The following is a 13,062-nucleotide window of genomic DNA, read 5'->3' as shown; positions in this document are numbered from 1 at the left end:
TGGTGAACATTTACTTTTAATCATTCCAGACATGTATTTACTGAAATATCTTAAGGACTTTAAACTGAATCCCAGTTTTCATCCAAATTACCACCAGATATCAATATTTTTGGGGTGAGTTTCTTTTTTCAGCGTTGCATTGATCATTGGCCAAAATGGTGCTGCTTTAATCTACCGCCTCCATCCTAAATGAAATTACACATTCAAGGTTTGATACAAAAGCAGATGAAGGCATATTTGAACATTCAAAAGTGAGCATTCCCAAAATTAATTTCATCTCTAGGGTTCATGCATATTTAATAGAGAGTGCTAGAATATCACAGGGTAATACAATCTTAGCAAGTTGAGAGAGAGAGAGAGAGAGAGAGAGCAAGAGAAAAGAGAGAACTGCAGTTGTCACGAGCAATAACTCTCAGCGGTGCTGGGAAACAAAATAGGCAGGATGCTTTTGATGAAAGAGCCGAGAGTGTGGAGGCCCAGGTTAAATGCTGAGGAGACTGTGGGCTCCTACTCCACTGAGACCTTCACATACCGGGAGAAACACTGATAACTGACTGACAATAATGGACGAGCCCCATGGACACCATCCCTGGAGACCCACACGAGCCTGCCTTCAGTCTTACTAACTAGTCACTGTATTCACAGTCGTGTGTTGTGATAAATGCCCACATGTGTCCATTATTACAAATCACACCTAGAAAAGATCATCGGATTAGAGGTAAATTTGAGTTTGTAGAAATACGCCACTGTGCTAGGTGATCTAGCAAAAATATGTTTATGCCTTTCAGCGATATTCAGTATAATCTCAATATTTATTTATTTATGTCAAATTAAATTAAAGTTAAAGTCTAGTTTTAATTAGACGAAAACAAGGAGGAATGTTTATTTTTTATTTAAATAGAACAAATACATAGCTACATATTTAACTTAAATGTGTAATATGTAAAAAAAAGTGAAGACAAATATGAATCATGAAATCAAAATTAACCCCTTATTTTCTGTTTTCTTTATTAACACATGGTTCTGGTCTTATTGTGCATGATGTAAAGCGTGGTCGGCAGTCAGCACGCACAAAGATACAAAAAGACAGTCTTTAAAAATACTCAGGGGATTACAGGAACAACATAGGAGAAACGCCAACTATGTAAATAATAAATGAGATCCGACAAGGGACTGAACACAACAGGGAGTATTAGGGTACGTTTACATGACAACGATATGCTTAAAACTGAGAAGTTTTCCCTTTGAGTTTTCTTCTTACAGACGAAACCATTGTCAAAACGATCCCCATTCACACGGATTTGCAAAGCAGGGAAACAGGAACTAAAGGAAGCGAAACAGAATATCTATAGTCCATAACCGTGACACACGATTCATCGATGCACATTATTCCAAAGAAAAATAAGTTTGTCAAAATATAACGTTCAATTAGAAAAACCTCAGTTTATGGAAAGCAACAGTGTTGCATATAATATTTTGTGACAACTTTAACTCTTAAAATCGCAATTTGCAAGGAAGGACCATTAAACTAATCTAATGACAGACTCTTCAGGAATCTTAACGATTGAGTAAAAATTGCATTAAAGCCATTACAATAATGTTGATATTTTTTTATCACCAGCAAATCATCAAACTTATCATGAATATTCCATATATCACCATGTCAGCTTGTTATGTCAGGCACACCAAACTGCATACATGTGTAAACTGCACAGTTACATATGTAAAACTGTACGTTTATGTAAACCGTAAACATGGCACGTTGTGATTTCATTGCCTTCTGCTCATTTGCATGTCTCTTATGACAGTAAGTGTTCGTCTGTTATTTACTTATTGTGTTCATGGTGTGGATTGTGTATTCCTCCTGTGTGTGAAAAATGAGGCATGAAACAGCGTTGTCATGCTGAACAGAATTTTAATTACTGACTGTCGCTCTCCTCCAGTGTTAGTACGCCCCAGCAGCTCCCAAACAACTGCAAAATAAACCGATGCGAGCAAGTCACCGTCATTACAGACGCCACCGGCTCTCTTCTAAAAGCTGCAACACAATTAAAAACCCGGCAGCCAAGCTACCATTATACCACCTTGGTATAAAAAAAAAATTAATAAAAAAAAAAATTCTGAGGTATTAAAAAAAATTAAAAAAATTAAAAATCAATTCCTGACCATGGCATCCATCTGGAATATGAAGTCTGGGTAGTAAAAAAAAAAGCCTTATTTTGATAAAAGCTCATTCATTTGCATTTAAAATGTGAGTTTTAATTGAGACTGGGTAATTAGGAAGGGGAAAATGGCATTTTTTGCGCTCATGTGAGACGCAGAAGCTTCTGCCAGACAACCGCGTGTTCCATGACAGCGTACCTGATCCCCGGTGGAACCTGTGCATCCAGGCCTCTTAACCAAGGTTAAAGAGACTCATCAAAATAAGCCCTATTCATTAGCAGACTTCCCTCGCTGACACCGACACCAGCCGAGAGATCTATCGCAGTCGCACACACACACACATCCAGGCCCGTTAAATCATCTGCACCCTTGTCTTTGACGTGGGCTTCTTTTATTTCCTCACGGCCTAAATTGAGTCATAAAGACGTGTAAAAATAATGGCACGGCGAACCTTGTTTCAGCCACCCATTTTTATTTCCCCACAGGTCCCCGGTGGGCTGTTTGAGGCCACATTAGAACGTTGACACATTAATAAGTGTGGAGATATTTACACACGTTGACCTCCATCCCGACAGCTCCGTAGTTTGGGCCTGTTGAATTATGTGTAATCACCACGAGGGTTGAGGCCGTGAAGCGTGTTGTGCTCAGTGCATATGTTCACCCATGGGATTTTCAGAAAGGACGGTGAATAGGTTTACAGACCAACACAATGGAGCTCTGGTTAATCTTTACTCCGGTGGGAGATCCGCTGATAAATCTTGAAATATTTTATTCACTTTTCCGCCCTTTGAGTTATCCAATAACAGAATGGGAGGTTTACCAAAAAAAAAAAAAAAAAAAGTTCCTTCACAATTAATGATTTAATCACTTAATAAAAACTGATTCAAAGACAGATTCGTTCCTCACAATAAGCACACAGGAGACGTGACGTGCATGTTTCTAAGCTAACGTGAACATAAAAATACAGTTATCTTAGCAACATGCCAACGTGTTTCAAGTGTAACTTGAAAGTAAGATTTTTCACCAAGCTTGTCGTGATGCATGCATCTTGAAGGATCGTGTTTTTTTCTGTGTAAACATGCATTCGATGGATAACTTTGACTGTTGAGCTTGTGTCTTGATTCTTTTTACACCATCTCGACATGGCATTACACATGGTGCTCATGTTAAAATAACTTAAAAAGACCTTGTGTTTCATTCCATTGCCCTGTGCCTCGTGTTTTTTTTAAGTGCAAAAATGTGTTCTGTGTGAATGGCTCCTTTCAATTTAGCTACTACTAACAATATTTACTTTGTTTTACATTTAAAAATTGTAATCCTGTAGTAATTCCCATTTTTTACAAGACGGGATCAAAGTCTGTTTTTACAGCTGTACCAGGAAACATTTTATATTCTGGTTATGTATTGCTGTTCCAAGTATTCTATAGGGAATAACTGGAAGTAGCTGTAAGTGGACTATTGTAGAAATATAATGACTGGAAATTTCTTGGTAGCAGCTGTTTTCATAATAGTGTAGCTTTTCCGGTTACAAGCTACATTTTACTGGGTGTTGTGTCTCATTGCACTCGTAGCTTTCCAATTGATGTTTCATAAACAAAGTTCGGGAGGATCACGTTCAATAATCAATCCAATCAACTTGTCATCAAACAATTCCCATGTCTACCCTAAGCATATTTACAGTATATATTCACTCTGTCAACTCGCCTAACATTCCTTGACAGTTTTCAGCATCCCTCCACCACCCCGACTCCTCACTCTTGGCCTGTTCTTCCACAGCCAGGAATACGGGGGGAGTCCTCTGGGTTCGGGCCGGAGCCCTCTCCTCGGACAGCACGCCAAATACGCATTTATTCTATCTGACTTATTTGTAAGCGTGAAGTCGTGAAAGCAAAACTAAGGCAGAAACCAAACCTGATCTCCGAAAATGTCTTTAGAAAGTCTGATTCCCTTTGGTTAAGTGGTTCAATTGAACGCTATTTTTTAGCTTAACTGCGTTACATTTCTAAGTTGCCTGTAGTTTAGAAGGCTATCTTTTTTCCGCACTGCCGTTCCCCAAGCCTGTCCATTACCACAACATGCAATTCAGTGTGCTATAATGAAGCAGTGGGACAGAGATTGTTGCCACCCATAAACACTCTAATTCCTTGATTCATTAGGCCTCATTCAGCAGACAAGGTGCACAATAAATTACACTCTATATTGGCTGCTCAGTGGACTCTGATTGAGACAGACTGGGAAACAGTTTATGTGTCTGCTGCTGCCTCCTCGGTTTGGATGCCTGTTATCTTAGTTGCTTGTTCCTTCAGGGAATTGGGATGTTCTGTCCGTGTCCGTCATAGGGAAGACTGGCCAGTCTAATCTCCTTCAGAGAGCAGCCATCTGTAAAGGAGACATTCACACAAACATGCACCCACACACACACACATACACACTCACGGACACACTGACCGGCTTCAAGCATGCGATCGGCTCAACCGTTTTGGGATGTCATCCCGTCATCCGTGTCCTCATCTGTTGAAGCCTGTGGAAATTCAGCAGTCTTTAGAAATGTTTCAAAGTAGTCTGGCGAAGACACACACACGCACACGCAGATGTGACAGATGACTCAACTGGATCTCTTCCATTACTCAGAGTCGTCGCTGAGGAAAATCATATTTCATGTTCTTATTTCACAGTTTCATAAATATGTTACTGAAAGCTTTATCATAAACAGAGGTGAAAAATGCTGCATTCAGCGACTTTGTTAGTACATTGATACACATTGAAGCGTTTGATCAATGTGCCTAAAGCCCATCAAAGGCTGACTGGGTGAAAATGTTTCTATCTACATGAATTTGAGGAATATATTGAAGCCCTGAACCGCAACAAAAAAAAAAAAAAAAAAAAAAAAGTTGCGAGTGTGTCTGTGTAAAGAAATGCGCTTGAAGTCGAACTGCCTCAGACATGGATCTAGACAAAATAGTAGCTTTTTACTTTTATCTGGGCTTTCAACAAAAGGAAATTCTACAGGTGCTAATCTACCAACATGGCATTATCATTTGTTTTAGGACGTTACAAAATATATTCTTTGCCGGAATAGACTTTACAGGCGAAAACACTTTCCAGACTGGATGGAGTTATCCAGCTTTATATCTGAGGAAATTTATGGGACCCGGCCAAATGATTGGATACAGATTGATGCACTTAAAATGTATCCAGAAAGGATTTACGGTCAAGAGTGCCACATAAAATTTGGACCAGGATTGTGGTGCCTAGTGGGAATATTATCCAAAGAGCTTATACTTTTTTTCTTTGTTTTTTGTTTTGCCATGTGTTTTTGAAGGGTGGCTGTACTTCAAATATCTAATTTAATCTACAAGTAACTCTTTTCATCCTCAGGTTTCCATGGCAACAAAGCGACGATGAGGGAGCGGAGATGCATGCATGCACTGGGATTTTTTGGGGGGAGGTGTACTAGGGACTTGCAGGAATTTTTTTGTGGTATGACAGGGCAGGATGAGCTACCTTACAATCACTTCATCCCCCTTTTTTAGCTGTTTTCCAATAACATGGAAACAACATGCTCATTGGAAAAACATGGCTGTATAGCTACCTTTTTGTAAAATTCCAAAAACATACCTATACATACATTTCATTGCAGTTTCCAGCTGAAATGAACACTAGTGGCAGTACAACTCCAACCCTGGTACAGCATTACACTAAGGAGCGCTTGCTATGAGTCCCGTGAAAAATGTGCAGTTAAGATATGATCAAACTCCTGATTACCTACTAGTTTCTACTGACTTTAAGTCAAACAACGACATAAGTGACTATGTACATAACCTGCCTGCAAGCCCACTAGATGTAAGCACAGCCTCTGTTTAGTCTTAAGTCAAGTTCACACCAAGAACAATAACTATAAAGATAACTGTAACAATATTAGTCGGAGCCATAGCTGTGTGGGAAAGTGCTCCAATATAGGGTGCAGTTGCACTTCGGGTGACCCGAGTTCAAGTCCTGGCTTGAGGTCTTTTCCCCTCTCCCATTATCTGTCCTCTTACAAAAAAACCTATATTAGCCCCCACACCAATAGACGATAACATTCTGTTTATTATGAGTGTGGTGCAGTTATGACATCTGCCACTTTAAAGTCTCCATGAAATCAAACTTTTTGGGGGGCTTTTAGTATGAATATGTTCTGTTATCTTTATAGTGTGCTCCAAAACAGTGACAAAATTCGCATTTAGAAGATATAAACGTACAGTCTCTCACTTCTGCCAATATGGATCATGTCATGCCAATATGGACGTCACGTTGCATTTCAGCTTCTCATGAAATTTTCTGTCCAATCAAATGCTCTCTAGAATCTGAAGCTCCGCCCTCAAATAGACGCTGAAGCTGCTGCTAAAGTCGGTCTCTTGTTCACACATTTACTATTTTCTACAATGTGAATGGCACGTGGTGCACTATATAGGGGATAGGGAACGATTCAGACAGTGTAAATATGCTTTGCATTGGGGCGAATGAAGTCTGGTTTCACGTTAGACATTATAGCACAGAACGTGAAATATGAAAGGTGAATATGGATTATTGAATTTTTAATAATGAAAATGTGTTTGAAATGTTTTTAATTGAAATATTCACAGCTTAAATATTCAACCATGTTGAATTTCAGTCCATAAAAATGCAAGCCCTAAAAATACAATGCATTAAAATGCAAGCATGGTTAATGCAATGCCCATTTTTTTCAAGTAGTGCAATTCAACAGGCTTTTTTATTTCAAAAACATTTGCCATTATTTTACTTCCATATTCAGCTTTCAGATGATGTATAAATCTCAATTTAAAAAAATGTACCCATGTTTTGTGGTCCAGTGTCACATATGCGCGAGTCGGCGCAGACCAGAAAACATATTGGACCCATTTGAATTCTGCACAGAATGCTATATTTTAAAGCGATATGGAGGAGATTACAGTTAGACTGCGGCTTTACCGAACTTAACGGCTCTGGGCGAGCTGTGATAAACTAAACACTAATGCCTATTTAAAAAAAGGGGAGGAGCTGTTCTATATGTCCCGCCCTGTCTTCCTGTTTCAGTGGAAATTACATCAACACATTGAATAATACTGTGCACTTCAGCAGGCCTTTAAATGCTGAAAAACTCTTTAAAGTTAAGTGAATTCTGATTGGCTGGAAAAAAATATCATGATGGTTGTTGTGTGGACTTCACTATTCTCATAGAATTAGAATGATTTGGCCTTTAAGCCTTTACTCATAGTTTTGAGAGCTAATTCTTATGTACATATTGCATTCTTTGAAGAGGACATTATCCCCCTCCTTGGCGACTGACGTTAGCAGTTCCATGTTCAAGAGACCAGTGCGTTCAGGAGACCAGTGCCGAGCCATGTTTCCCACTAAAAACTGCCTTGTTGTTAATGGAATTGCAAGAGGGGTGTCTGACTCTCATCGGTGGATAAAAGCTGCCTCACTAAGGTATTTATCAGCTCCGTGCCCCTAATTAGCATCCAATTAAGAATTCCTTTTGTGTGGCCAATGTAATTCCGCACAATGTCGACTCCCTGGGGAGGGTGCGGGCCGTGAGTTTGACACCTAAACACTTTTAGGCCAAATCTCTCCGCCGTTGCCAGATCACCCAATCCAAGTCTTTCTAGCGAACCCCTGCACAGTAGAAATTCACATTGGAACTCATTTGTGAATGTGAAGCTTATTTTTTGGAAGATTTGACACTGAATTGGCTTTGAAAACTCAAGCAGCTTAGCGCATTGGATTCTTGATGCGTAGCAGCTTTTGGAAGCCCTTCATGTCAGCGATAAGGTTTCAAAACACACGCCTTCGTCGTTTCAGTCCATACAGAAGTCTCGTACAATACCACCCAGCAATCCACAGGCATCCTTTACAGACTTTTCTTCCAGCCTGACAGATGCTGAGTCGCTGGCTAATTGGTTTGCTTTGGAGATGGCCAATGAACTGCCGCCGAGGCATGTAAGTGGCTTCTTTGGCTTGTTTGCATGAAATTATCCCACCGCACGCCACAGCGAGTGAATTCGCCCCAAAAAACCCTCAGAGCTACATAGAATTATGTTAAGTATGTTATTTACAGCGTCCTCCGCCGTAGATCTCGCGGAGCCAAACGTCATTACGGAAGAGTGAAAAATTTCAGCTCTGGTAACAATCTCAAGCGTGCGTTTAGAGCAATTTACATCGCATCAAATTTCTGCCCCACAACAGGATTTCCTTGCTGCCCCTGAAAATTGTCAGTGAGATGACTGACCTCATGTAAATTCATGAACACAGGGGAGAAATGTGTGTGTACAGCGTGTCTCATCGAACAGGGGGAGGTGCTGATGTGTTTTCCAGCCTCTCGTCGCACTCGCTGAACTGGCTGCACCGATGCTGACTCAGGCGTTTCGGCCCTCGCGCTTAGAGCACTGCAAGCTTTTAAGAAGCGAAAGCCTATATCTGACATGGATGCCCCCCTCACAAGTAGGAACGATTACCACCCAGACATTAAAAGAAAGAACCGAGGGGGAAAAAATCGTTGATCATCAGAAGGAAACGCATTACTCAGGCGTCCAAGCTAAATAACTGCTTTTTCATGCACTTTCTTCATAGCTGTGGTTGATGTGTCAACGTCAATTCATTTTCGCTGCGATACTCTGATCTTAGACTCTATTTTAGGGTTCCCACAGTTCCAAAAGACAGATTACTGGCAATTTGTAGACAGCGGTAAGTCTCCTTAGCGTTTCTATAAAATCTGTTATGCTGAGCGTAATTCTTTCCTGCAGCCGAAAGCTATTTAGGTAGCGTCTGCTGACACTGTTTGTAATAGACCTAAAAGCCCTGATTTAATTGAGCTCATTTGAGACGACGTGGAGCAAAACCTTTGCTTTTGATGTACTGATGAGATTTCATTAGAACTAATAGTTTGTTTAGAGGCTGCCGCTCCTAATCTGAGAACACGACCCGTATTAGGGCGACCTGCACTGTTCTGTGCAACACCTTCATTGATTTTCATTAAATGAATTATCACTAAATACACACACAAAGCACCTTGCAGCGACACATCCTAGTTGCCATGGATATTCTGTTTAGTCTGAAAGAGCATGTGCAGTGTTGTCCTTGAAGTAACATGAAAAGTAAGGTCGTTTTGCTCCGCTTTTGGAAAGCCGAGGGAAATGTTCCATGAGAAAGACCGAGGTGCAAACGGGCCACACACACACACACACACACACACACAGCATTAACTAATGACCTTTTGTCTTCTGACATTTTCATTAAGGCACAAAGTAGGTTTCTGTTCCTTATCAACAGCATTTGCAGCCGGAGGAACAGTGCTTTAGTGATAATGGTCATGGCTGCTGTGGTGGTCTAGGTGGAGATTGCTTCAGGTGCAAAAATATGAGATGGAGAAACTGTATCATTTTAGAGTGTAATAACAGGAGATACTGCAGCTGTGATTCCATGAATGACTAACAAAAACAGATAAATCAAGAAGCTTAAAGGAATCATTCACTCAAAATGAAAATACGGTCAAAATGTATTGTTGTTCATAAACCTGTAATTCAACTTACTGTCAAGCTGCAAAAAGTGCATGCTAAAATAAAAGTCTTCTGAAGATATAGCTTTGTGCGAAGTACAAACTGGGATTTAAGACATTATTTGCAAAATTTTCTCATTTTTAATTTTTAGAATTTTTTTAAAAGATGGAATATATATTTCATTAGTCGTGTGAACTACTTTAATGTTATTTTTATGGTTCTTTTTAGTCAGTTGTGGATTAGTTATTTTAGTAATATATACTATTATAGGTTTTAATTCATGTTTTAAATTAGCTTTTTTTTTAGCTTAAGTTTTGGTAATTTTGTTATTTGATTTGGTAATTTTGTATCATTTAGTTTGCTTTTAAGGCAACATTTTTGAACTAATTTGTATTTTATTTCAGTTATCAAAAATGATTTAGCTTTAGTTGACAATGGCAAAACCATCAAATGCATCCATCCTCACTAAAAACGTAGCCCATATGACTCATGTGCTATGTTAAAAGTCTCCTCAAGCCATACAATATACATTATTCAGATTATGTTATTTTAGGATTCAATATGTTATTTTAGTGTATAGAACTTTTAAGCGATTTTAAACCAATTTAAATGGATTTTTTTTCCCTCACAAAAAGATATCATATTATTTCAGAAGACATACGGCCATGTAAACTACTTTATTGTTTGGGGTTAGGGTTATTTTCTGTACACTTTTGTTGCTTTTTTGTCTATAATGGCATCATTCGCATTCACTTTCATTGTAAAAGAGCAGCGTTGACATTCTGCGAAATATCTCCTTTTGGAATGATGTGAGGGTGATCAAAATATGAGAGAATTTAGAATTTCAGGTTAACTAAGCCTTTAAGAAACACAACTTTCCTGTTGTTAGACAAATTATCTTTAAAAAACAAACAAAAAAACAATTCAAGGTCTCCCCGTGCAACTACAGAGGATTGATTGACATAAAATCTAAATAATTGCCCAGAAATAACCCTGCCAATCAAGCAATCACCCTTCTATAATTGTCAGGGTGTCGACTGGCACTATCAGCATGTGCATCCGTATCAACACCTGGGCCAGTCTCAAATCACAGGCCTGTGACACAAATAATTATACACTTTCCACAATAAAAAGGGCAAAATAAATTATAAACAAAATATGTCAGCGGCTAAAAGCTACAATGGAACATCGCTGCAGGCGATATGATGCCTTGTTGCAATAACATGAATGTAAAATGTAAATTTTTTGGTCTGACTACACCTTGGCAGTGAGCGTTGCCCTCGGTTGACGCAACCTTTCGTTCACCCCACACACTTCCACTCCCCCTTCATTCAGTTAATCTCCAGGGGCCTTTAGCGGCGCACTGGTGTGTTTGTGTGTCAGCGGTAAACTTTCAACCCCAGGGCAAATCTGCAGAAGGCTAGAAAAAAAAAAAAAAAAAAACCAGCAAGGTTACAGCGCTCCTGGACCCACACTAGAATAAGGGGATGCCAGGAAAAAAAATATCACAATCAATACAGTCACTCTGATTTAATTAATACAACAGAGTTTCTCAAGCGATAAGAGCTCTAATGTGACTGTTTCGGCTGTGAGTTTTCAGACTGATATCTGTTTATGCCTCTGGCTTCTCACCATTATACCTTTCTGAGTCAAATCTCCCCAACACACTCTGAGTTCGAGTGTGTTCATTATTATGAATGATTACGTTCTATAAAGCACAAAGAGGAAGAAAGTTGTTTTATAATGTCGTTTGAGGTTCAGTAATAGAGGACATAACAAACACTCTTGAGGGTCTATTATGTTGTTTCTGTCGATTTGCCCTGTTCTGGGAATACTTTCCCTTATATTTATTTAATTTTTGACAAATCCCTTTTGTGAAACCGTGAAAGCAGCATTTCGACGGAAAAATAAACAGTCTACACAACGAGAAAAAGGCAGATTTCTGATTTACAGAGCCCATATGGTTTCATGGAGGCTGAGAAAACATTTGGAAGACAATATGTTGTCGAGCCAAAGACTAACTGTAAATGTCTATATTCATCATATTTACATGTGTGGTCCAATCAAATCTAGTGATAAATGAGAAGACACAAAGAATACCCTTATAATGTAGTATGTTTTCCCATAAATTGTTTGAAGCATCACCATGGTGGAAGGATTCCAGTGTTGTTGTAAATCTCAGAACCTTATCTTTAGCCCGGATACAGCCAGAATCAATGTCGTCAACAGTCAGAGCGTCTGAGTTTATTCCAACGCAATGCTTATCTTTTATAAAATGCTCTTTATCTATTAATCCATATCTGGGCAACTCTGAATGTGCTTTTATAGCAAATTTCAGAGTATGTCTCATACACCATCTGTAGAGCAAACTACAGACAGATCCATCTTACAGTCAGCATTCTCACACTAATCTGTCCTTCCATCAATCCATTCATCTATCGAGCAACATAGGCTGCGTCCAAATTGCATACTCTCTGACTAATTTTGAATAATACTTCACAACCACTAAAAAAGTATGTTGTATATAGTATGAATGTGTGTGGTATGAATGTAATCGGGACGTGATGCACCAGCATCAGTTACGTCACTACACTCTCATTCACAAATCGTCTCCCGTGGCCTCATGGGATAGTAAAGTGTCCATCGTATGCACACTACAGAATTTCTCCACAAGAGTAGGTCATTCGGGTACTTTTTGACTACTCTTTTACACAAAACAATGTCAAAATGCTAGTCTTGGGGAGTACTATCGTATACACAGTCAGTTATGTTTTAAGTGAACGTAAACCAAGCGCGCCGCACAAGTCCAGAAAAGTGAAGCCAAAGCGTCTCAATCGCCCCCCGGTGGCACAATCAAATTAAACTTCAAATAATTTTTTTCCCAAAGATGTTTTCAGTCATTTTAGGTAGTTTTTATCAAGCTGAGTTAAGTTTATGCTATAAAAACGGGAGTGTGACGTCATGATTGACAGCTGTGATTGACAGCTTCTCAAGTCTCTGAGGCACCAACAGACTGTTTTGGGGATTTTCAGGAGGAGATTGGAGCTTTAATTTCTACATTTCCATAACTGTTTATTTCACACCAACATAATGAGTTGTTCTGCTGTAAACTGTAAACTGTGGACGGGGTCTTGATACCGCGGCTCCACTTCACGTTTACTACTGCGCAGACTCGGGTCCCAAATCAGAGCAAGATGTCAGCGCCATATTGGGACGTTGGTGACTTTACTTTTCTACAATGGAAGAGAGTGAAGGTGCGTCGTCCATCTTTTTTTTTTACAGATGACGTAAACAGTAAACACGAAAAAATAACTTTTATTGACGTAAAATGAAAACACGTGTAACAGTATAATGGATCCGT

Source organism: Rutilus rutilus, assembly GCF_951802725.1.
Source record: "Rutilus rutilus genome assembly, chromosome: 24".
In the NCBI taxonomy this organism is placed as follows: Eukaryota; Metazoa; Chordata; class Actinopteri; order Cypriniformes; family Leuciscidae; genus Rutilus; species Rutilus rutilus.
This window is presented reverse-complemented; position numbering follows the sequence as displayed.